Source organism: Parasteatoda tepidariorum, chromosome 6, assembly GCF_982258835.1.
Source record: "Parasteatoda tepidariorum strain Cologne lab strain chromosome 6, Ptep-v5.0, whole genome shotgun sequence".
Classification (NCBI taxonomy): domain Eukaryota; kingdom Metazoa; phylum Arthropoda; class Arachnida; order Araneae; family Theridiidae; genus Parasteatoda; species Parasteatoda tepidariorum.
In genome coordinates this window covers 282,903-310,700 of record NC_141760.1, presented here as the reverse complement: position 1 = coordinate 310,700, position 27,798 = coordinate 282,903, and the positions used below count along the sequence as shown (strand labels likewise).

Here is a 27,798-nt window from a genome sequence, read left to right as displayed (position 1 = left end):
AACATATGTCTAACAAAAATTACAAAACGAGGATAATGTTTTTATTAAATTATTAATTTTATCATGTTTTGATATTGTAATAATTCCGTTCCTGCAGATTTGATTTTTTATTAAGTGGCTAATTTTATTATCCAGTGATTTTGTTAGTCGTCATCTCTGTACGCATTTTTACCCTATACGTCTATGCATATTGAATCAGGTTCAAAATTACGAAGTAAATAAAAAGGTAATTACCTAAGTGTCTTATACTCATAGTGTGAATCAGTATTTACGGTCATCGCATTTTTGGGTTCAGTTTTAGAAATTAAACGCCTCGAAACTAACACGCATTAAATAAATCAATTGATTTGTACGTGCTGTACGCAAACTGTACAAAGTTATAAATACACTTTAATCGAGGCTAATCAGTCGTCGTTTGATCAACTGATCGCAGGTTCTGCCCTCCGCTTCACGTCGTGCGTTTCATTTCTCGTCGAAGAGAACCGTCCGTGATTTAAACACCAGCATAGATGGCAGAATAACATCTTTGATTTACTATATGGCAGCACTAATAAGTGCTTCCCCTATAGCACTATTGCCACTGTCCAGTCATCAAATTCCATTGACCCACAATCTGTGACCCACAATGACTGACTGTTACTGTGAAGGACCGAAATAGGTGGTCGTTGACTTCCACCGGTGAATGTTGACAATCACATAGTCGCTTTGGTAAAGGACAAAATATATATACTAGGTCTAGTTAAGTGCCACTGCCCGTTATACCTTTGCCCGCTATGTCCTTCACTAATCTTTTTTTAAGGTTCAGTGCCACTTCCCGGTATACGTATGCCCGGTACTCCGTACACTGATATTTCCCCGAATCTATCCTCAGCAGATATTAAAATATCGAATAAATGTAATAATATCAACGAATAAATTAACATCAAATCGGATATAACAAATATTTCGGACATTCACTGAAGCGACTATGTGATTGTCGATAGTCACCGGTGAAAGACAACATTCTCTGGATTTCGATCATTCACTGTAAATTTTGCATTGCTAAGAAACTGGTTATTTTATTAGTGTTAAAACTTTGAATCTATATGTATATCGCATAACAAAAAGAATTGTTTGGAGTTTTTTTTTTTTTTTTCGTTTAGAATTGCAATTGTTCTAACGGCCATTAAACCTTCCTTTCCTTGTCAAGATTCATTAATTCGTTTTATTGAATCCTATACATTTTTCTTTCATTAATTGTTCGTCTTTTCATACTCAAAAAATTCTTTTCTATTCACTTCAATTCATGATCATGAATATTAAGTTATTGTTTCATCTTATTTCTGTTATTAACTTGTGGACGGAAGTATCTCACATCTTCAATCGAAGCACGTAAAAATCCTCTGCAAACTTTTTGAAAGTTGTCTTACTTAACAAGCTATAAAAAATTTCTTCTTTAAGACGAAAAAAAAGAAAGAATAATTTTAGATGTATACCTCACTGAATATTCAGTTCACCTTACCATCCGCTATCTTTGTAGAAAGAAAACCTAGCCATGCGTGATCGTATTGTTGAGTAATTGATAATAGACTTCGACATAATGATTGATCATTTTTTTCAAAAAAGAAACACTTCAGTTAAAAACGTTAAAATCATTAGCTTTTGCGGATGATTTCTTAAATCTCACGATCCATCAATGTAATTTTAAATCATTATAAGAATGGTTGTTTTTTTTTTTAGTTAAATTCCTTTTACCTCATCGAATCAGTTTTGGTTTCATTGCTCTTCACTTCACTTCACCTCACTCATGACGGTATTCTGAACATAGAACTGGAAATTTAAATTTTCAATTATTAGCCAGTGGCCAGTAGACTCTAATAACTTGTCACTTTTCGCTCGAATTCAGTAAGTCGGTGACCTAAGCCACTTTTTGCAAACTTTTATTTGCTTAGATTAAATTATATTTAAAAAAAAATTCACATTTGAAATAATCTGCGACTATAAAAGCTTAATATTAACAGAATTTAGTTGAACGTACTGACTTTAAAAAACATGTGGGGTGGCAAATAACATTTAAGATATACTCGTACATTACAACTTATGAATTGTTGAATGTACATGTATGAATTGTTACAGAATTCTCCTGTCACACAAATCTTCCCCCCAAATTGATGGATTCTGATAGTTCAAAATTTTGAATTAAGACATTTTAATGAAAATTCTGTTTTTCAGAGTTTCTTTCTGCATATTTTATATCCGTCGTTGAACAACCGACCCAATTTTTGGGTTTTCGACTATTAATGTTCAACTCCGTAGCCTTGTCATTTTGAACCAATCCTGATCTCTCCTGATCCTGAGGAAACTCCTGGATCACTACCCTCAGACGTATTGATTTGTTATGAAAACATGGAGGACTTTGCAACTCGACAGATTTAACGTGTATCAGTGACCATTTACTACACGGGGAGTCTTCGGCCGGCGGGGATCAAACCCACTAACTCTTGGACATGGGTCCAGTGCCCGGCCTCTTTCTACATATTTACAAACTTTTATCAGGGCTGTTCAACGACAGATATAAAAATTAAAAAAAACTTTTATCAATAAACAATTTTACAAAACAAAAAACGATTAGTAGGAAAAAGTGACTAATTTTTTATTTTATTCAAGTCGCCACTTTTTTTGTTTTTTGAATCGCCACATGGCGAGTGTTTATTTTCAGGTCTATCTGAATACAGGGCCATTTGGGGCGATTGTTATGTTAATTATCAAGGTATATATATATATATATATATATATATATATATATATATATATATATATATATATATATATATATATATATATATATATATATATACACAGTGGTGGCCAAAAGTGTGGACATTTTTTGAAAGTTTCATGTTTTTCAACTTTGTGTGCTTGTGGAATATATTAATTTTCACTTAAATACAAACGTTTACATATCAAATTGAAGGTAATTTAATGTAGAATTTAATAATAAATACAGTATTACAATATCTGTATTACAAAAAAAGTTATGCAACTAATAGTGAGATCTATCTTAGAGTTGCATTTTTTTAAAGTAATACTTACACTATCAATACTTAGTAGGATAACCCTTATTTTTTAAGACAGCTTCATAGCTTCTTTTCATCGAGTGGGCGAGTGTTTGGAGTCACGTGATGCCAAGAATCAATTATAGCTACAATTTGTTGTCTTTTATTGGATGGACGTTTTTTTCGTACAAGAATTTTGTACAAGTATATTTAAAGTCCTTTTTTTAATTAAACTAATTTTAAACAATGTCATCAACAGGAAGAACTAATTGGACATCTGCAAAAAGAAGCCGAATTGTCATATTGAGAGAAAATGGCCTCTCTTATGCTGAAATTGCAAGACAAGTTGGTCAGTAACTTGTTCTGGTGTACGAAAGTTAGATGTGAAATGAATGCAGCGGGTATTGCAGTAAGTTCAAGAACAATAAAAAGAAAGGTTATCAGGATTTGGACTACAACCCAGAATTCCAAGGAAAAAACCATATTTAAATCAAAAGCAACGCAAAAAACGAGTTAAGTGGGCAAAAGAACACATTAAATGGTCAGAAAATCAATGGAAGCAAGTAATCTGGAGCGATGAGAGTAAAATGTCGCTCTTTGGTAGTAATGGTAGGAAATACGTGAGACGTAGAGTAGGTGAAGCACTTCATCCTGATTGCATTGAAGCTACTACCAAAACCCAACAAATGTCATGATTTAGGCATGTATGTCTGCAAATGGTGTGGGCCGAATTCAAGTGATTGATGGCATCCTGAATGCCAAAAAATACATCGAAACTGTCCTGAAACCAAAATTGATACCTTCCATCAGGGATCTCTTCCCCAACAACACACTATTTATTTTTCATCAGGATTCAGCTCCATGCCACACAGCAAAAGTATGCAAAGCATGGTTTCAAAATAAAGGCATAGATATATTACCATGGCTAGGAAACAGCCCTGATCTCAATCCAATTGAAAATTTGTGGCGACGTTTGAAAATTCTTGTACGAAAAAGACGTCCATCCAATAAAAGACAACTTATTGAAAGTACCGTGTGATTACAAAAGATAAACTCCAAACACTCGTTCACTCGATGAAAAGACACTGTGAAGCTGTCTTAAAAAATAAGGGTTATCCTACTAAGTATTGATTGTGTAAGTATCACTTTAAAACAATGTAAATCTAAGATAGATCTTACTATTAGTTGCATAATTTTTTTTTGTAATGCAGATATTGTAATACTGTATTTATTATTAAACTCTACATTAAATTACCTTCAATTTGATATGTAAACGTTTGTATTTAAGTGAAAATTAATATATTCTACAAGCACACAAAGTTGAAAAACATGAAATTTTCAAAAAATGTCCACACTTCTGGCCACCATTTTGTATATATATATATATATATATATATATATATATATATATATATATATATATTGTTAGGAAATGGTTTTCCTCTACTATAGGTGAAAGATATGCTTATTGGAGAGTTTAAGGGTCTTGCCTATTTGCATATAAACTGAACACCAGAAAATGCTTTGCTTCTTTAATCATGAAAAAATATTTTTTATGTTTAATCCTCCAAAATTCTGAGCAAAAGCTCTTTTGTATAACACATATTACATAGCTCTTTTGTATAATAAAATGTATAACAAATGGCCAGATTTTTGGCTACTTGGTACTTGAATTTAGCTACTCTGTGTAAAATTGTAACCAAATTGAGAATAATGGTGAGGCCACACAAACATGAAAGTTTTACGTAAAGTAAGAAAATTTTAAAATAAATGCAACAATTTAAACCATTAATCAAGCTAGAAAAAGAAAATTAAAATACTTAAAATATTCTAAAAGTTTTATATGTGGATTAATTGTATGTTAATTATTTGTATATATTGCTTATATATTATTGTATCCATGATTTGCATACTTCTATGTATGCATTAGTATAAAAATATATAAAATAATTTCATGGTTTTATTTATGTTTTAAATTGCTGCTATTCATTTTGAAATTTTCTCTCCTTATCTTCGTGGCCTGTGATTTGTAATTAATCAAATCACAATTGATTGAACAAACAATTCCTCTTTTGTGCGTCAATTCAAACAGCTGAGTATCTTTCTTATTGATATGAATTTCTATTTTGAACAATGCTCGTGGAAGTGCTTACTATCGATTTAGGCGCAAAAAAATTTAATTTTAAATTTTTAAAAATTTGCAATGGTGTTTCTTCTTATAGTTTTAAGAACTTTTTATAAAATGAATGATCTTTTTTATTGCAGGTGACCATAAATGCAAAGAACTGGAATGATTCATGTTCAAATGCTCTGAATTCTCCTACTTAAGAGTGCAACACTTTTCTTTTCAATAGTAAGTTTTTCTTTATAATTTAAGCATGTGTAACAGAGGTCTTTAGTTTCCAAATCAACATTATTTTTTTTTTATTCATACATTCATTCCCTAATGCAGAAATTGTTCATATGCACGACATATGCGCAGATCAATGTTTATGTTGAAACCAACAGTTTATGTTGAAGTCGCGATGATAATTTTATATGCTGTTAATTATTTTTTTTCATTATTTTTTTTCATTTTTTTTCATTATTTTTTTTCATTGTTATATAAAATGATATTTAACTAGGTAAGTTAATTTGTTTTTGCAATTAAATGTTCGCAAAATAGAGCAACATTCTGCAGCAGAACTTATGATTAATAAGTTTAATTGCAGAACATTGGATATAATTATGCTGCTGGACATTCATTAAATTAGTGCATGTTTAGATGTAAAAAAAAAGGAAAGAAACACTTAAAAATACAAATAAATAAATAAAAAATTTCTACGCAAACTCTATACATAACTCAGATTGTAGTTTCATAACTGCGCTACAGAATCTCTCTATTTTACCAATGCAATCTCTCTAATTTGTTTGCCAATCTCTCTTGCAGAATCTCTCTATTTCATCAATGAAATCCTTCTAGTTTGTGTGTCCAATCTCTCTTGTAGAATCTCTCTATTTCATCAATGCAAGCTTTCTGGTTTGTTTGTCCAATCTCTTTATATCATAAATGCAAGCTTTCTCTTTATCTGTCTAATATAACTAAAAAGAATCTTTCTATTTCATCTATGCAAGTTTTCTAGTTTGATTGTCCGGTCTCTCTATTTCATCAATGCAATCTTTTTAGTTCGTCTGCCCAATCTCTTTTGCGGAATCTTTCTACTTCATCAATGTAAGCTTTCTAGTTTGTTTGTACTGTCTCTCTTGCAGAATCTCTCTATTTCATTAATGTATTCTAGTTTGTCTGCCTAATCTCTCTTGCAGAATCTCTCTATTTCATCAATGAAATCCTTCTAGTTTGTGTGTCCAATCTCTCTTGTAGAATCTCTCTATTTCATCAATGCAAGCTTTCTGGTTTGTTTGTCCAATCTCTTTATATCATCAATGCAAACTTTCTGTTTATCTGTCCAATATAACTTAAAAGAATCTTTCTATTTCATCAATGCAAGTTTTCTAGTTTGATTGTCCAGTCTCTCTATTTCATCAATGCAATCTTTTTAGTTCGTCTGCCTAATCTCTTTTGCGGAATCTTTCTACTTCATCAATGTAAGCTTTCTAGTTTGTTTGTTCTATCTCTCTTGCAGAATCTCACTATTTCATCAATGCAATATTTTAGTTTGTCTGCCCAATTTTTCTCTTGCAGAATCTCCCTATTTCATCGATGCAAGCTTTCTAGTTTGTCTGTCTAATCTGTCATATAAGATCTCCCTATTTCATCAATGTAATTCCGGCGGGTTTTTTTTTCTTTTAAAATCTACATGGCATTTTATCCACATCATACAAGAATTTCGTCGTCATTTTATCAGCGCCATTTTATTTCAGCCACAAAACTTTTCATTGATGCAGTTATTTTTATCTTAGAGTAATTTTATCAGCGTTTTTTATATTTTCTGAGAACATTCAAAATTTTATCTGTTGTAATTGGCAAAATCAACAGGGTAATTTATTTTTGCTAACTGACTCTCAGATACTGGTTGCACGTACCTCACACTGATTTAAGCTACAATACTGAGACTTGTCTAGGGTACAACAAGGATACATTTTTTATTTTCAATTTTGTTAGACCTAATTAAAAAATTGGTATTTTATCTCGCAGAGAATAACATTCTGGTACTGAAATATACAATAGTTCTGTTACCAATTGATATAGGATTATATTTTCCAATGAAAGAGATTGAAAATTGATAATGAAATTTTTAAAACAATTACTTGACATGTTTGGAAAGGGTCGCCTGCACAAAAGATAGTATTTGTTGTTCCAGGTATTAACTATAGATATGTATTAACTATAGACTTCTATCTTTGGATGGCACAAACATCAAAATTGACCCTTCGTATCTGGGGTCCGAGTTAAAGCACTCTCCCTTTCGACTTATTATTTTGGTCATTTTCAGAAAATTGAAAATTTTATAAGAACGGTTTTCTATCCACTGTACCTGATATTTTGTATTTGCTGTACGTGTTCTACTGTGCTTTTCTCGTTTACCACACTGTAGTGATGTTTGTTTAGATATAAATAGGTGAGCCTACTTTTTTAAAGGCACCTTCTTTAGGGGTCAGGGAACTGGCCTTGCATCAAGAAAGGTTCTGGGTTCGAATCCCGGGCAAGGCATAGATGCTCTTTCCTTCTCTGTACTATCTGTCCTTACTGTGGGAGCAACTTTGGCCTACCTAATAGGGTGTCCATGAAAGAGTGGCCAGTAAATTTGCCCTTTAGATGTCTGTATGACGAAAGTTCATTCTCTAGGTGGGCATTGGAAGGAGAAAAAAACTTCTTTAAAGGCTTTTAATTGATTAAAAGTAATAAGTGTTTTTTTTTCTAGGAACATTCCAAAACATCTCCCCTAGCACTCCTAAAAACCTGAAGCCGTTTCCTGCTTCTGATTTAGGTGCCCACTTTTTCCTTTTCGGTTTGCTTTCCACCCGTAATGACCCCCATAAATATTTTTTCCACTTCCGCAAAACCTTCTCAAAAAGGAACAAAAAAAAGCGAACTCTTTATTTGGTGTTCGTTGTCGAGGGGGCTTGATTAGAAAAGGCTGTCTAAACTTTTTCTTTCTTTTTCTCATTGTATCGAGTTTTTGTTAAAATGGAGAAGCGTTACTCTTGCTCAAAACTTTTTTTTTTTTTTTCAGAATAGCTTCGATGTTATCTTTTTCTCTGTTGTAACCGCTTCTGCTTTATACCGAATTATTGATTTTTGTTATTTTTCTTCGTAGGATTTAAAGGGTTTTGTGCTGTTAAGTTGAAAATGAGTTTGTGAGATATAAGAAAGAAAGTGAAAGCTCTTTCTTTTTCTTTTTTTTTCTTTTATCAGGAAATCAAAGTTCCATAATACGCTTTTAATGCGGAAATTAAATTATTAAATTCAATCAGTCTGAAAACTCCATTGAGTATCTTCGAATGGATTTATTTTTATTTTGAATTTAAAACCGAATTTAAGCATTGGATATCATTTAATAGCAATATAGGATCGATATCTTTTTAAAAATGTATGGTTTTTCAATTCCTACTATTAGTTTTCACACTCTCAATATATATATATATATATATATATATATATATATATATATATATATATATATATATATATATATATATATATATATATATATATATATATATATATATATATATCTTGTTAACATTTTCAATCGTTCATAAAATACCTTTTATCCATCCACTCAACTTCAAATACTTGTAGTGGATAATTGTAGTGGATGTCACTTGATGTTAATACAGTTTTATTCAGATATTAATTCATTCATTAAATTTAATTCATTAATTTTAGTTTTTTAGGGGAGAAAAAAATATCTCTTACCTAAAATATTTAACAGGATATAGAAAGGAAAATTGCAAGGAAATTCGCTTTCTATTTTGCCATTTAATATTGTGATTCTACATATATATATATTAATTGTAATTATTGAATAAAAAGTAACTAAAATAAAACTTTTCTTTGTTGACCTTAGTAGGAATTGACTTAAAAAATAAATAAAAAACTATATCTTGTTTATGTATTTAATCATTGTAATTCTATAGTGGGGAACTATATTTGACAACTATTTTTGAGGAGTGGACCACAAAATACAGAGACAGGGGCTGTTGTAATTATAAATATGCGAGAAAATACTTGGAATCTGTAATGTGAATAAGTTACAAATCTATAATTAATCTTTTGCTCCTGTGCAGATAATAAAAAATAATTATTACGTATAAATTTAACCAATATTACTTACTAGATTATAAAAGCAAATTATGGTACATTTGTGTAAGTACAAAAAAAGATAATTAAATTTCGATTCATCCTAAGAGTTACTACTAAAAACTTTCACTTTTATTCATAGAACAACATTTGTTACTAAAAGAGTGTCAAATGAATGTGATGACTGCTGCTAGAATTTTGAAATTATTATTTATTTATTTTTTAATTCATCTAATCTACTTGTGTAATTTACTTTTTTTTCTCTTTTAGTTTATTTACTATTATTTACTCTTTTAGTTTATTGCTTTCACTGCAACCTCTGAACCCATTGCATAAATAGAACTTTCATAATGAAACTGAAATTATCACATTCCGATACTTTGAGAAAGGCAGTAAACCAGATCAATAACTTTCTGTTAATTTTTTTTTTAATTTTTATTAATGTTATTAATATTTTTGACAGTTCAGGGGACAAGTTAAAAGTCTTTGAGGTCCACTTTTGCCCCCATTGATTGTGCATCCTTGTGTCAAGAGCATGTACGTTAAAAGTTCCGAAGGGAGAGAGGCGTCCCGGTTCGAACCGCAGGAATGACTGTTCGATACGAATTCCGCATCCGACACGCACCCACAATGCTGACGCGAAATATCCTCAGTGGTAATCGGATCATGAGTTAGAGTGCCCTTGTCGTCAACCGTGTGAGGTTTTCCTCTTATGTAACGCAAATGCGATTAAGTTTCATCAAAAAACCTTCCACAAAGGCAAATTTCTACCAATACTTGATCCAGGAGTTCCTTTTTCTTCTGGATTGCGTTCAAAATGGCAAGACTATGGAGATGAACATTGGTAGTCGTAAACTCGAAATTGGATTAATTCTTCAACAACGGTTATAAAAAAAAATTGATAATAATAATAATAAAAAAAAACGTTGAACTCTTCCTTTGGAAAAACTTAGTCAAAAGTTTAATTATAGTTTTTACAGAAGCTTACAATTGTTTCTCTACATATTTTTAATTAATACAAGCAAAGTTCTTAAACTTATCATTTCAAGTCTGTCTGTGATTAATTGCTTTCGTTTTCATAAAAAGATATCAAAGAATTTCGCTTTCCAAAATTATAATTTAAAACAATCACACCTTTCCGCTATGATCAAGAATGCGTAACGCATCCCAAATTGTTCTAATTAAATGTAACATAATTTTCCAGAATTCTTTCAACCCATGCACTCCTGAAAAAGAACAAAGTCGCATCTTCTTCGCCCACACCCAGGAGAAGTAGACTTTTCTCAATGAATCCCTTAATCCTTAAGCAATCAACCCTCTTTGCGTTAGAACAAGTAGGGGGTGGAGAAACGAAATTCTAATCGTTCCAAATAAATCCTTGGATTCCACGCAAGCGATATCTTAATGAACAACCTGGAGAGACAGAACAAGAATAAAAGATAGAATGAAAAGAACATGAACAGTGACATTGTTTGTGAGAAGGCATCGCTTCGGAGTAAAACACAGCTTATTCTTTTAAGCATCCACATAAATCTCAATTACTGGTACCTAATCCCTTAAGCGCCATCCTTCGGCGAAATGAACAGTTACATTTTTAACGTTTTCCGATTCCGGAATTTTTATTTTAGTGCGATTATTATTTTCTGGGGATGGAGACAAATATACACGTGTCATTTCATTTTTAAACAGAAAGAGGAGGAAGAGAAAAAAAAGGAGGGTGTAGCAGGAAAAAAAAAATGCAAATCGATCTGGCGGCGATATAATCGCATTTCTTATCTAGACACCCGTAATAAGATGTGACATTACAGATGCAGGAATATCTTCTAATCTCCCCCACCCTCCTTATTTTTTTATCCGGGCAACTGTCACCTTTTATGTAATCATTATTTCCTTAGAAAAGAATAAGGAAGAAGAAAAAAAACGTTTTGGAGAGGTTATTTTATTTCATAAAGACTTTCTTTAAGGATAAATATTTGGCTATTTTTTTAAGAAAAGAAACTTTTTGGCGTTAAAAAAAATTGTAAATGGTTTTTTTGACGGTTAGATCGTTACGGCGTTTATGGAGGTAATACTCCTATAATAATTATAATAGATTGTAAATCGTAAACTTAATCTGTTGGTGCTTAGGAAAAGTTGTATAAAGAATATAAATAGCTTGCGATTAAGAATTATAAATTCTTATGTTAAATATGATGTCAAATATTTCAAGAAAAATACTTTGAGCATCACTTAAAAAAAAAAATTTCTACTCAATAATTAAATGTTTGAATAAAAAGAACTTCGTGAACTTTAAGTACATCTGCTCAAAACTTTTATATACATTCATGTCCTTAAATAAGAGATAATGAGAGTTTGCCTAATGAATGTTAAAAAGCAAAATTAAACGTGACAAACTTATAAAAGTAGACATCATTTTCCCCCCTGCAAATCAAAACAAAAGGATGGTACGTCTATGATAGTATTAACAAAACTACGGCTCCCTGAAATATTTGGAAACGATGTCTCCCTTATAGAATTTTAGCAATATATAGTTGATATGATAGTTAATAAAGTGTGTATATTTCCCATAATCAGCAATATTGTCTGAACAACGTCCAGTCATGCTAGTTATCAAATTATCTGCTGATTTTAGATAAGACTGCACCATTCAACAAATAACGCCCTCCGAAGTTCTGGTATGCATGTAGGACATGGTTGTCCGGTTACGAATCTTTGGCTGAACATGTCCACTCATGCTCGATTGAATTCAAATCGGGTGAGGACGCTGGTTGTTCCAAACAGGGGATACCCTCAGATCAAAGGCAATCCCTTACGATGTTTGCGCAGTGACGGCACGTGTTGTCATCTATAAATACAAATTCTGCTCCCATGATACCCATAAACAGGCACACATGTGTTGTTCTAAAAAGGTGTCTCGATAATTTTGGGACATCGTGGTTCGAATTTGAACATGTATATATGTTCGGGAAACCAAAAAAAATCCATCCCAAATGAGCAGTCATGCACTACAGTAAAATCCTTGTTCAATGACATTGTCTTAGTGGTAAAGGGACTCTGACGTGAATGAGACTGCAGGCTATCGAACACCACTCACGACTTCTGTGTTATGTGTCCAGATGAAACAACAGTGAGCTTACCTGAGTGGAGCACATCGGTCAGGCTTGCGAGCATACGGGCCATACTGATCCAACCATTTATACACAGTATGCCTCGAAACTGTGATACCCGTATCTGACAACTGCTGGCAGGACAGGCCTGATGTTGGTATTTATTGTCTGTTACTGGTCATCTCTCAGCGTTGTAACTCGTGGACGACCCGTGCTTAAACGTCTGCTGCTGTTTCTGTTCTCTTGGAACCGTTGCCAAAACTTACATTCTGCAATTACGAGTTTTACCGAGCAGCTGCCATTAGAGTACGTTCACATTCTAAGCGGCTGGTTATTCTACCTCGGAATAAATCGTCTACATACATCCTCTGTGTTATAACTATTCGGATGCGACTTGCAAACTACACTCACTGCCACAATTCTTTCTCTCAGTTTCTATTCATTGTGACGGACTGTCATTGCCATCTGGTGTAACTTGTAACACAAGCATGTTATTCCTGAAGATATGTGTGATAATCCTCCAGATGAAATTCTTACTTTCGAGTACGATTTCCGTGTGATTCTGAATTATCCTTTATTTTTGGACTTGGGTTTAATTTTAGAGAACCTACTCAATGTTCTCGTTCTTGATGATAACTTGTTCTTGTCCGTAAACACATTTCATTAAAAGAAGGAGGCGTATGAAAGTTATAAAATTCTAATGAATGTTGAATTCTTAATTTGCATGAATATCATCACTCAAACTTTTTCATTGAAAATAGAGTAGCGCATGAAAAATAATCGACAAAAAGGGAACGACCAGACATGAGGTGGTAGAATCCGTTTCAAACTGAAACCTTATTGAGGGAGAAAGGACCTTGTAGGGCTCATTTAGAAAATGGAATACTCACCGTAAACTATTATTCTACCTAGTGTAACTGATATTCTTTGTAGCGTTATAGTATACCTGACATACTTGTAGTTAAATGCATCAGTGCAATGAATTGATTTTTCAAAAGTAAATATATTTCTCGCCAATGAATTGTTTCTCTGTTGTAAAAGCTTAGTGTTAAATCAGATTGTTTTTCAGCCGGAAAAGTCCGCGCATGGTGTGGACCGCGGTGCGAAGGCCGGGTGTTAATATACACCATATGCTCTCCGATCTCAATTGTAGTGCACGTGATCATCATTAAGGATTTTAAAGCTATCGCCAATAGCTCATTAGCGCTATTTTAAAAACTACATAAAATCAAGTTCCGTTTGGGTAATTAGAGCATTTTTCCATTTATTTCATAGAGCACTTTATTCTTGCTTTTAATATCTTCTACACAAAATAATACATAAATAATTTTTTTTCCCATTTATTTGTTTAGAAATGACGCAATATACATTTTGCGAGCGAAACAAATCTGGATGAGGCTACATTGGAAAAAAATCACAAATATTTTCCCAAACTGTGCAATAACAATTTACGTATTCTATGTATTTTTTTTTTTCCTTCAAGAAATAGGAAGAAGAAGGAAAAAAATTTTTGTTATGGGGAATATTTCTATTTCTTATTTTTCCCCCTTCCAACTCTTTAGCGGGAGAAGAAAAAAAAATAATAATTCTCTGATGGAAATAGCACCCATATATTTTTTCAGGAAGTTATCCCTCCGATTTTGAGAATTGGTTTAGAAAAGTACGCAATCTTTCAAAAGTTTCGTTTTTTATAAAAGATCTTGGCGACATTTCTACGCGTTTACTCATAAAAATCCAACGATCCGATTTAGACGAGAAAAGTAAAATGGATGCTGAACGAAAAATGTATTATTCGGAAGTTTATAGAACTATGAAAATAACACCCCAATTCAGTTTCAATTTGAAATAAAAGTCGATTTCGGATTATTTGCTGACTATAGATGAAAACTGAGTGTTTATTGTCAAACAATTTCATAGGTTTTCCATTATTTTCGGTATAACAAGTCTGCTTGATGCAGCTTACGTTGCTGTTATGTTAAAACCTTTTAAACATTTAAACTTCGATGTATTTTTTTATTTTAAAAAAAAATAGTGATTTCTTTCAATTCCACTTGAGTTTAACTCTTTAAAGACTCTTAAAACAAATAAAATATGTTCAGTACATCTAAATACTGTTTTTCAACACTGTTTTTCGAAACCTAAGAAATATAATAGATAGATAGTCTAATTAATTATATTATATTCCTTGTAAAGAAAATATTCTTATTCTTCATAATTTTTAAAATTTGTAAAGTTTGACTTCATACATTGCTCATGTATGCCTTTATACTTTTTAATACACATGTGACATCCTTCTTTTTTATGTGACTTCAAAATTTTTTACATTTTTGACTCTCCATCCTTTTTTTAACGTATGTAAGACTTTTATTGAATACTGATAACTATGCAATGCATTCTCCATACCTTTTAATTCGTGTATAATTTTATATTTCCTTGCATGCGTATCTTTTTTAACTTCATACTTTTAAGCTTGAAATTAACGTTTGTAACTCATTTAAGATTTCGTGCTTTTTAGCGCATGTAAGACTTTTCTTTAATGCTGATAAATATGCAATGCATTCTCCATACTTTTTTACTCGTGTATAATTTCCTGCTTCCTTACACGCGCAGCATTTTTAATCTCATACTTTTAAGCATGAAATTAACGTTTAATTAACGGGAAATTAACCCCGTTTCAGATTTAAGAGAACTATTTCTGTGTGAATTAAAGGCTGCCATATGCAATGCTGACCCCCCCCCTCCGTCACCTGATGCCATTGTTTTTTTTTTTTTTCATTTTTTTTTTTTTTTTCATTTTTGAAAAAACACATAATTAGAGAGTGATCGCTTATGAATTTTTTTTTCTTTTGTCAATTGTTTTAATATTTATTTATATTTAAAAGAAACTTTTAGCTATTCTGTCTCGAATTAATTGTACTTAATTGTATTATGTTAATAGAAACTAAGACTTTCGAATAATATAGCACAGACTCTAAGTTTTTCTTTGAGCTATATTATTAGAAACTAAAACTTTTCATTAATATAGCTCAAGGAAAAAAAATTAAAAAATCTATTGCATCAAAAGTTTAAGCATAAATTCAAACCAAATAATTCTTTCTTTTAAAATATAATGTTTAAAAAAAGAAAAAATTTGAACCTGTCAGCATTTCCTAACAGTTTTCCTTCAAAACTGGAGAAATGAGTTATTCGATTTGTTCTTCTCATTTCTCTATCGTTCGTAAATATTTTCATATTTCAATTTACTTTCTTCTCTCTCTTCTTTGGTGGGTGAATCAATCTAAACGGTTCTCTTGTTTCAATGTTTGTCATCTGCAATTAACTCTTTTATCTTTCCGCCGATGTGGTTATCTACATGAAACGTGAAAGCGGAAGGGGCCGTTTAGTTCTCTCCACCCCCCCCCCCAACCTTTGATTGGGGACAGGAGTAGAAATTGCGGCAATCAGTTTTATTGCTGCGTATAAATTCTGTGCCCGATTCTTTGTGCCAAGAATGAACCCAATTCTGTGAGTATCGTCAATACCGTAGGGCTATTGCATCATACATTTTTTCCGACAATCATTATCAGTGGAAGAAATATATTATATCCATTTCAACAAAATCAGTGTTCAAAAAATGAAATTCGAGATGATTGTCAATCATAAATCAATAGATTTCATTTTAAAGAAGTGTTTAATGTATTTTCATTCGATTGTTATCACACTTAAGGTGATATTTTCTTAAACTTTTCTATTTATTTATTTTTGTTTTCCTAAAGCTCTTAAATAAGGTGTTTAGAGGACTCCATACCACGGGAGAAAATCTTCATGATGAATTCTGTTTTACCGTATTTGAATAGGCCAAACTTGACTCAACAGTACGGTTACAAACTCCCAGCAGTTATAAAAATAGCATATTATTCACAAAATAGCATCATTTCATACGACGAGGGAGCCTTCGAAAAACAGCCTTAAAAGTCTCCCCTCCACATTCGCGTTATTTATTGAAGCAATGATAAATGAAGAAAATTTTCTACGAATTAGCCTCATCAACTAAAGGCTTCATATTTGTTGCTACCTAAAAAGTGGAAAAGAAAGGAATTCCAAAATAAAATTCGTGTATGTGTCTCATCGCCCTAGAGCAGCGTTCCCCAACCTTTTTGTCGCCGCGGACCTGTCGGCGTTTGATAATTTTACCGCGGCCAGCTGGGGGGGGGGGGTGCATTGATGGTTTATATTTTAAATTATTTTGACTTATTAATTTTAATTTAATTGTATTTAAACATGCCTTCAAAATAGAATACCGTTACACCAAAAATTAAATATATAGTGATTTAGCATTTTAGCCTAATAGAACTTTAAATCAATGAAAACTCTATCTGGGGGTAATCGGAGACAATGACGTATTACAAACATTAAAAAATTTATATCACTACCTTCGGGGGCCCCTTTTTTGAAATAAATAAAATTTTAATGGAACACAGACATTTTTAATTAGGGGTATAAATCTAGGCATTTAAATTCAGTTTCAATGAAATGGGCGGCCCGGTACCATTTGATCCACGGACCGGGGGTTGGGGAACACTGCCCTAGAGTATCTGCAACGTTGTACAAAGAACTACTTATATATGAGACCTCCTTAATATTTAAATTTAGGTAAGGGTTGAATGCAGCAAAACAACTTTAATAAAGCTCAAATAAAGAAACAAAAACGGGGTTTTATTCACGTTGTTTTGCTTTGTTCTTTCGTTATACAAAAGTATACCTATTCTTATTTGATAACAGATATTCTCAATTAACACTAAAATTTAATTGAGTAAAGCCATTTAAAATTTAATCCCTAAACACTTTATTCAAAGCATATAGCATAAAAATATTTTTTATGAAAAAGAAAAAATGAGTTTTTTCTTTCATAATGATGAATACTGCATAAAATTATATAAGACCATTCTTCTTTTTTTTAAAAGAAAAACGAATTTTTACTCTTCCCGAAATCTTTTCCGATTTCATTTTACGACGTTTAATCTTGGCGAAATTTATATTTGATTTGTGAACAATATTTTACAAACTATCAAGTAGGGTTCCTAAATAATTACATGTGGATAGTTGAACCTTATGACAGGTTTAATTAATTTCATTTCCAATTTTATTTCTACTCTCCCAATATGGCATATCAAAAACTCATTACAGAAATTCTGATAAAAATTCCACTCTCTCAGAATGTTCATTACTCGCTATTGAAACTTCGATTATTAAAAAGTAGGAAAAAAATACTTCTTTCCGGAAGGTTTTCTATTTAAATATATCGGCCAGGCACTTTATACTAATGTCCCTGTATATATTGTGCCGGTTTAATCGGGCGTCTTTTATCGGCTCTTCGGATCACTCAGTTGGGTAACCGATGAGACGAGAAAACTCGTTAAAGAAAAACCCGTTCGAAAACTTCCGTACTGTACATGTTTTTAATTGCCTCGCACCTAATTAATGGCAGTGGAAAAAGTTTGCCGAAACGAAAAAAAACGAGAAGATACCGTCAAAAAAGTGTTGGCAGTTTAAATGAATAAAGTTAAGCGAACCGTTTCCTCGTATTGTTATACCGCTAGAAACCTTTTTCTCTGGAAATAAGCTTAACCAGGATTTCGAGCAGATTTTGTTTTCATTCCACTTTGACGGCACTGATAATGATCAGATTAAACGAACATACTTTTTCTCTTTTTAGTTATAAAAGTTTTTTTTTTCCCTAGGGTTTAAATCTTTCCAATCGTCTTTCAACTGTACTTAACGAACTGATGGTTTTGTATTGTGAATTTGTTTTGACTTTATAAAGTTGTTTCAGTTAATGTCTTTTTTTAATAGATGCCATTGCATACAATTGGTATTCCTAATGAATTATACAAATATAGTTTACATTGTAAACGTTTAGTACCATTTGAGGCCTTTCCAATAGAGGCGGTAATAAAGAATTTGATGTGTTGAAGATGAAAGGGATTGTTGGTTTGTTTTGTTTTAGTGGATGCTGAAAATTCCCATAATTGACTTGAAAAATGCTTCTGAGTTGGTTATTAAAAAAAATCTGCACTTAGATGTTTTCTCCAATCTAACCTAAATCTATCAAAAGAAAAAATGCTCCTCTTGATTGTATTACCATAACAAGCGGAAAAGCAAAACTGGGTAATCGTGGCCGAAATCCTACGAAATTCAAATTGATACTAAACTAGTGCACTATATATCGCCAAGTATAAAATCATCACCTCAAACAATAAGCCTTTTTCCCCCACCGCCTCAACTTAGAAAGCCTGAATCAGGACTTCATTATTGTAAATGTATTAATTACTACTATTAAGGAAATTAGTCGCGTGTGTGGTTAAGGCTAAGTTGCAATATCAAAGCTAAGTTGTGGTATTATTGACATCAACTATAGTCGATCCCTCCCATAAGATAAAATTTGTAATTTGCCTAAAAAAATTGATTCATACTTTTTAAATACAATTAATTACTTTCACAGTTGGGAAAAAAAGAATAATAAATCTTTCTTTTTACTCTATTCAATTTCGTCCATTATTTTTAATTGTATTTTTTTCCTTTATTTGCAAAAAAAAAGAAGAAAAAAAATTTAAATCGTAATTTTTAAATGAAATTACAAAATAAATGTTGCAGTTGGGGAAAAAAATGAGAAATATGTATTTATTTTACATAATAAAATTTCATGAAGTTTTTTCTATTATTATTTTTAATTTGAATTAAAAAAAATTTTAGTTTTCAATTCTTACATAAATGTACAAAATAAATGTCTCCGCTATGAGTGAAAAAAAACGAACCCTTTCTTTCACACACACAATACTGTTTATATAATTATAAATTAAATTATTTTTTTTTAATTGGCTGTAAAAAATACTGCAATTGTGGGGGAAGCGAAATACATTTTCTAACTATTTTGACAAATTCTGCTCAAATTACGAATTTTTTCTATAATTGTTATCAAAAAAATTAAATTTAATGAAAACGAAAACAAATGTCGCTGTTGTGGAAAAAGAAAGATACAAATCTTTCTTATCGCCCTTTTTATATCATGAATTATTTTCAGTTGCAATTTTTTTTTTAATTGCTAAGAAGAAAATAATTCTTTATTTTTAAATGAAGTTACGAGATAAATGTCGCACTTGTAAAATAAATAAATATTTCATATTACATTGTAATTTTTATGAAAATTATTTTTTTTTAAAAATTTGAATTAAAACATTTAACTGACAATTTTTAGATAAAATTACAAAATAAATGTCCCAGTTTTGAGAAGGGGGAAAAAAGAGAAATAAATCTTAGTAATTTCATAAATTCTTTTCAATTTGGCCTCTAGCGTAAATCTTGCAGCTATTTAAACTCAGTCATTCTATTAAACATTAAAAGGAGTGAATTATGATTCGCAAGGAATGCAGTCGCGTCATTTTCACTTTTCTCTTGGCGTCTTGTTCCTGCAAAATAAATTGAAATGGCGAGCCTTGATTATTTAAAGCTAAATCATCGCCATCGTCACTTTAAATAACTACTCAGCCTCGACGAAAATAAGGTCGCCGATTGGGCTTATTTATTAAATGGCATTTTAATGCACAAACATGATATTAATTGGGAAGCTCATTTTCAGAAGTCAGCTCTTTTAGAAATAGCAAATAAATGAATTTGTTCTATGAACAATTCGAATTAATTGCGCCGTTAATTTGGTGAAAAATGAGCCGAGTGTAACAGCCGGTTTGTTGGCTATCAATTAGTAAAATGAGTGGGATAATTGGCTGAAGAACGGACAAAAAGTGTAAATTGAAATTTCCTTTTAGAAAATTATTTATTTGCGAGCCACTATGAGTTTCCGTCATTTCATCACAGAGAATTTTAGATCGTATGAAAATAAGCATGGAATTTTACCTGATATAAAATTGGGCAAGCGAGGTGAGTAAATCGTGGCTTTTGTTTAGGGTCGATTCAGCAGCCTATCAGGTTTAATACACAAGCGTGACTTCGCTTGTAGGTATCCAATTAAATTTGAGCCGAAAATTAATTCTGTGTTATAATAAACCAAGTCTATTAGCTGTAACGTTAACACACCATGCACAATTGCGTGATCAAACCCAAGCCTCTGAATTCAGCTGTATTCTTCTTTTCGAGTTGCAAGTACCCAATTGTTGTTTCTATAAAGTAAAATTTTTATGCTCAGTTAGCTGACTCATAGTCATGTGTAAGCTGACGTCGCCTCCACTAGAAATCTATCAATGATCCGTCAGTTACCGATGCAACCAATAGAAATACGTTTCTATTGAGACAGGAATACGAATCGCCTCATAGAAATAGTGCAAACGGAAATTGATTTTATGATAGTGGAACACTGATCTAGTTCAGCCTCTGACTTGGGCATATCTATGAGTTATTTTGTTTATAAGTATTCTGGATTACATTTCTTTTTGGTGTAAAAGTTATGTTAATCCTTTAAAATTTATAAGCAATTCATATAAAATAATGTGAGTCATTCGTAGCAAATATCAACACTTATTGCAAAACAGTAGTTGGATGTTTACAAGTGACGTCACATCGTGGGTGAGGATCCGAATTGGCTGTCGAAACGTTAAGTAAAAATTATTCGTAACAAAATACATTGCCTGTTTAAAAAATATGTTGAAAAAGCCTAACATTTCTTTCATTTGTTTTTATTTATGAGTCTTCAGACATCAACTAAAAGATAGTTTGAATAAGAAAAATTAAATGATTTAAAACAGAATACGTATAGCAAGTTTGGGCTGTAACTGTCTAACTATAAATAACATATTCTTTCCGGAACGGGTGCAACCCAAAATAACTATTACACAAAACATCCTCCCTCTCTGACTTTCCAGTTATTTCAGGAATTCCCTTTGGAACCGGAAGAGTTAAGCTGTTATTTCCACATTTAATTCCTTAATAATCAAAACTGAACTTGAGTTAGCGTTGAGTAGCGTAAAATGATATGATAATCCCACGACTTCCTGTAATATACATACCTATACATTATTCCAGTGATACTCTAAACTATCATCTATCTCAATTAGTAACTAGCATGCCACGTGCCGATTAAATTCCCTGGAATCTTTGAACTAGTTTATATAATTGCTGATTATGGTATTAAACATTATTCCGATTCATACCGCCATTAAACTACATTTGTATGATATACTGCTTTTCCTATTTAGAGTTCGTCCGTTCAATGGGGAAAGCTTTTGTAAAGGAAGTATTATTGTGTGTGTGTGAGTTTGGTGAATAAATTTACGTTAATAATTCATTAAATACTTTGTAAACCCTTTGGAGCTTGACTTTAATTATTCTGTAAATAATGTCTTTGTAATCTGTTGTTATTATGAATGCCCGTAATAATTCCTGTAATGTTCCCTACATCTCGATATGAAGTACATTAAAATAAGCTTTTAAATGTTATGGATTCGAAGTAATTTATTGTATTTGAAGAATTATATTGAAAAACCTGGGAAATACAAATTGATATGCAATGAAAAATTATGAAATGAATCGATAGTTTATGTAGTGATGTACTGTAATAATGTAATTTAATTATCGTGATGTGTTGTAATGATCAAGGCTGGACTCAGGATTTACGGGCTCTAGAACAAGATTCGTTGCGGGTTCGTTCCAAAAAATACCTATCTAATTTTTATATTTTGCAAACTGTTTTAAGAAGACTTTATATAGCATTGATTTATCTTTGATTCTCGAAGTATCAATTTTCTTTAATGTACTAAAATATTATTATTTTTTGTGTGCTTATTTTAACTCAATGATTTATATTTTGATTACTATGCTAAATATTTACTGTAATATAGTAAATGCATTATAAAATTCTGTATGAAGTCAAAGTAAGTAATATAAAAATATGAGGGAAAACTTTTAAATTCTGCTACAATGTAATATGTAACTCGTTTAATTCGAAACTAATCTTATAATACTTACGTCTAAACAACCATATTAGTCGATTTAAAAAAATTCATTCGCTTCAAAAACTGGGCAAATTAGAACTAACAGACGACATGTTTCAAGCGCTCAAAAATAGGCACCCATTTTCGAGACTTTGCCAGGCGTGAATGGGGAGAAACAAAGGTGACTTGAAATATAAAACGTAAAGTTGCCTATAAAAAATGGAAAAATAAAGGTGAGAAGCAAAACTAAGCAAACCTCATTAGCCGAGAGAGAATACAATAAAGATGAAAAAACAGAACAAAAAAAAACCCACAGTGGCCAAGGAAAGCAAATCAGGGTAAAATGCATTTCCACGCGCTATGGAGAGGTGTTAAAAAGAACTAATCTCTTTAACAAAAGAATCAGCATTCATATGAATAAAACAAGATTCCAGTGCATCAAGATGAGTTGATGTGACTGGGGTGGAAATAATTTTGGCATTGTCAAAATTGAATTTATGCGCAAGGTTCCAACAATGTGCAGCAATTGATGATTTCTCGTAATCTTGATGACTAGCATATCTATCGTTGTGCTTAAGTTTAAATTTTAAAGTGCGTCTAATTTATTCGATGTAGCTAAAGTCAGTCGCTCTTACAATAAATGTGGTAAATGTTCCAGCAATTATCAAAACTGATAGGAGCTTTAAGAGACCTAAATTTAATTTTGTTAATAGGCCTATAACTATATTAGTCATTTTTAGTTGAATAATCTATATTAGTCATTTTTAGTGGCAGAATAATCTCAAGTCCTAGAAACTTCCGGGCAGCGTCACACAAGAAACTACTCAAAGACCATTTCGAAAGGTATAACTCGAAGTCAAATATCAAATTTTATTATTATTATTTTTTTTAATTTGCAAGTTTAAACTTTATTTGGCACCTTGGTGATTGTAGTTGGCGCGGGACAGATCACGATACGGAAATATCCCCATAGACCATTTTAACTCTAATAAAGAATGAATTGCAAAAACAATAACATTAAAATGTATACTTTCGTTAAAAGTATTTTACTTTCTTTGTTTCATTAAATCTAAATCAAAAGAGGGCGAAAAACCATTATACCTCAGCAAAAACATCCCAATTTTCAATTCAATTCCCCAACACACCCACAGAAAAAAAAAATTTATCAAAATCCGTTCATAAAAAATCTATCAAATATAAATATACTTTCCCAATGGTGGAAGTTCCCTTATTTGAGTAAACTTAGGGAGATATATTTCCCCTTTTAAGGAACTTTCTATTCATAAATGAGGTTCTTTATGGAGAAAGAGGCAAAGGCGGGACTCCATGATAAACGATGCTGTACAAAGAGAGGAAAAATGATTATTTATAAGGGTCGCGAGCCTGCAAAAGAAATATTGCGAAAAAAAAAAGTTATTCAAGGAAAAGATAAATGATTCCCGAAAAACCAGGCCAAGAAAGTTATGACTTATTTTCGCCCATTGGGGTAAAAACTTCAACCTCCCCTTTCTCATAGTTCTCTTTTTTTTTTACCCCTATATCTTTTGAATGCAATATATGGTTCTGATAAGATTTTAAACTGAGTCTTTATTCATTTTTTTTTTAGTTTAATTTTTATAAAATTGATTTTTCAACATACGATATTTTAATGAGTCTGAAGATTGTAAATTAAAATTTTACGACATGACCTTTTTCTCTTTTTTGCTTGTGTGAATGGGGGGTTAATAGAAATTGAATTAATGAATGTCCGCCCAGTCGAATTAATAATTGAGCAGTGATGCTTTAGGGATAAATGTCTTTTGATAAATGATGATGGAATCTAGAGACAGTGCACTTGGTATTTAAAATAATTCCGAGTTGAATTAAAAATGAGAATGTTGCTTAAAAAATAATGACTGCTTTTGTTCAAAGAAATTTTTATTTATTTATTTTTTAGTCTTAGTGTACTGTTAAATAAATATGTTTTGTGCTTTTTCTTCTTTTTTTTCGATTTTCCAATTTTTTTTCTTCTTAATTTTATAGTGCAGGTAGACGTCGTCGAAGTGGTCACTACGAAAATATTTGTGTTTTAATGTTATGATTTTTATTTGTATTGAATTTAAATGTTTTAATTTTTAAACTTAACTATATTTTAAGTGGGGTAGAAAATATGGAAATTCTCAGCTAGCAATTAGAATGTCGCCAGTAAATGTTGGCGACAGGCATATTTGGCCCCGTTTCTTTCGATACGTTGATTTTGTGGAGGGTCTGTTTCCTGAGTTTTCACCAATGGGTTGAATTTAGGGGGTTGCTCCGTGGATAGAGTTCTCATCTCCCAATGAGGTGTTCCCGATCACAGAGAAGGCTGATCGATACGAATTCCATACCCGCCTCGAACCGACCATAGTGTTGACATAAAATATCCTCAGTGGTGAACTGATCATGGGTTAGAGTCCCGCTAACCGTGGGAGAGTTATGTGGTTTTCTTCTCCATATAATGCAGATGCGCTTTTTTAGTTCCATCAAAAAGTCCTCCGCGGAAGTGAATTGCACACAATACTTGGTTCAGGAGTTCCCCAGTCTTGTGGATTGGGTTCAAAATTAGAAGGCTATGGAGTTGAACATTGATAGTCGTAGACATCAAAATTGGGTCGGCTGTTCAACGACGGGGTTAAAATAAAATGAAATTAGAGGGGGGGGGGTGTTTTGAGTTGATTGGCCAGTGGGTCACGAATAGGAGAAAATACACTGAAAATGATAGAGAAGAGTTGGACACTAGTTTTTTCAAAGAAAGAGATGACAAAAGCGACACTAAGTTGGAAGATGGTTTGAAGAAGAGATGAAGACGCTCTGGTGTGTATGAAAGCCTAAAAAAAAAGAGTTGAAACATGTCGTGAGCATTGAATGCGTTGATATTTGATTAATGAAAAGTATGAGAAATTTAAAGGAAGACTATGAACGTCTGAGGTATTGAAAAGATCAGTTAAAATTTACAGAAGAGACTCCATACCTTCTGTTGGAGTCATTGGTGATATCGTTTTTCAGTCCTTTATATTGTTTTCTCGTTTACTTAACTTTGGCTTGCTCCCTTCCAATTAATTATTTTTAAGTAAATTCTAATATAAGTATGAAAATTGAATTAAACAAAAATAAAAATCAGAATTTCAGTAGAGCACCGATTATTCGGACCCATCGGAACCAAAGCTGATCCAGATAATTGGACAACTTTAAAAAACGGCCGTGAAGCTGCTTTTAAATAACTTCCCCTTATTAACACTTTTTTCCTGGCTTAGGATTTTAAGAAATATTCAATATTGTTTTGATTCTATCGTTTCAACTGTATAACTAACTCAATCTTAAATAAACTAAATAAAATAAAATCTAAATAAACTAAAGAAACAAACTCGAAACGTTAAAAAAAAGAAATTGTCTAGTCATACAATGACGTCATGAAACAACCCAAGACTTCCGGTTAGTTTTTTTTCTTTTTTTTTTTTTCTTTCCCCCTTTCAGGATCGATGGTGAATATTTTGTTGGAGGAATTTAAGATCTTCTTCAATTAACCTGTACTATTTCATTACAATTTTTGTAACTTCGTTATTTGTATTGATTGTAACTTAATAAAAATTTTTATTTAGTAATATATAATTTTAAAAAACTGTTTTTTGTTTTTATCAACATCTATGCACTTTGGGGTTAAAGAAATGTGCACAATTTTATTAAATCTTTATTTTGAAAGAGTATTTCTTGGAAAAGAGAGCCCCCTCCCCATATCCATTAAATGAAATCAAAGGGATTCAATATAAGTCATTCAAATGTCAAAGAGGCCTCTTCAATATCGCTGATTTATCCAATTTGGTTTTAGTTTTTATCTCGCATCCATGTAGAAGTCAACTTTATTACATTTTAATGTTAAAAGAAAAAAAAAAACGCGAATGGTATACGAAATGATGAATTTGCTGAAGTTCAAATCAAGTGGGATTAAACTAAGAACACAAAATTAAAAGAAATATTTTAATTATTTATTTCAAGTAATCTTATAGTATGATTTTTCTTTCAAGTTCTGCTCGAAAGAAGAATTAGTCATTAAATGTGACTTAATTTATTTTGTTACAATTTTAAATATTCTTTTGTGATAAATATAAAAGCAATCTATTTCGAACGGGTAAAGTAAATTTAAATAATGATTTTGTCCAATAAACCTGTTTAATAATGCATATAATCCCTGTGGCGGAATTTTTTCGAGCTATCTGCGACCCCAACTCTGAAGAACTAATATCTTTCTGCAGGATACTCTTTATAATAACAGACACATAAGTTATTAATTTAAAATAACAAAAGCGAAGTTTACAAAGAAAAAAAAATTTTAATATATTTTTTTAATTGAACTTGTAATATTTTTTTTTACTCATGGGTGATATTCTTGCATTTTTGGGTGGGGGGTGGGGGGGAACGCATCTATTATTTCCTTCTTCGCATTTTGTAAATGAACGTCACAATAAAAAAATAAAAATTTAAAATCCATGAAATCCGTAGTAGTAATTGCCGAAAAAAAGATGGACGACGAATCGGTCTTCTCAAATGCGTGTTTCGTTTTTCGAAATTGTGTTGTTGTAATAAATAATATCAATTAAAAACTATGGAGAATTAATAGCGATAACCGCCAAAAATTCGATAGAATTATTGCCTTAAAATGTAAATACTCAAATGCACGATTCAAATTTTCCATATTGTTTGAAATATATCGAGATATTTAAAAACCACGTGAAAATCAATATCAATAACTGCCGAAAATACAATCCAAACATGACACCGATTTACTATAATATCGGCGTAAATTCAGAGCGTCAAAAAGTGATTATCTTAATGCATGATTCAAATATTACGTGTAAATTTTTACAGAACAGAAAAGTAAAATTGTTTGCCTTTTTCAAAAGAAAAATCTTTCCGCAAAAACTCTGTAATGTTCTGCGACAATGTCGCCCCTGCGATTCGGTCACGAGGTATATAAATAAATAAGAATTTTATTTGATTGGAAAATTATTTAATTTTTCATTATTATTATTTAAATAAAAGATCAAATTAACTCTATTAAATACAAAGCAAATATACCACCATAGAATATTTACCTATCCACCATATACGACACGTATTGTTCAACTTATAAATTTCGAAAGTTGTAGTATTAAACCCAACTCCAACTCTGAAAAGCCTGATTTGTGTATCGCAACTGACCAGTCATCGTGAAGAACTTTTTAATGGAACTTATACGATAATCGTTACATGAATAGAAAACTTCAAATCCTGAATAGAAACAGAATTAATTTATTCTTCATTGGAGATCTCGAACCTATGGCTCGCGGGTGATTAGGTGGCACGTGACAGGTAACTTTAATGTCAATGGCTATCATAAGCGTAATAAAAATAAAATTTGGATATCATTATGACATTTTCCAGGATGTCAGACTGACTATAGCACCCCCGGTATTATTGGAAGTTCTTGTTTTGGAAAA

The 27,798-nt window shown here is 31.6% G+C and overlaps 1 protein-coding gene across 4 annotated transcripts in view; it reads left to right on the top strand.

Moving 5' to 3' along the window:
• LOC107454759 (xylosyl- and glucuronyltransferase LARGE1) overlaps positions 1-27,798 on the top strand; it is a 168,155-nt gene that overhangs the window by 81,499 nt on the left and 58,858 nt on the right. For all 4 annotated transcript variants that reach the window (XM_043040565.3, XM_043040567.3, XM_071179042.2 and 1 more), the window contains one exon: positions 5,301-5,388. The gene's annotated coding sequence lies outside the window, so the exon portion shown is untranslated. The remainder of the gene's footprint in view (positions 1-5,300; positions 5,389-27,798) is intronic.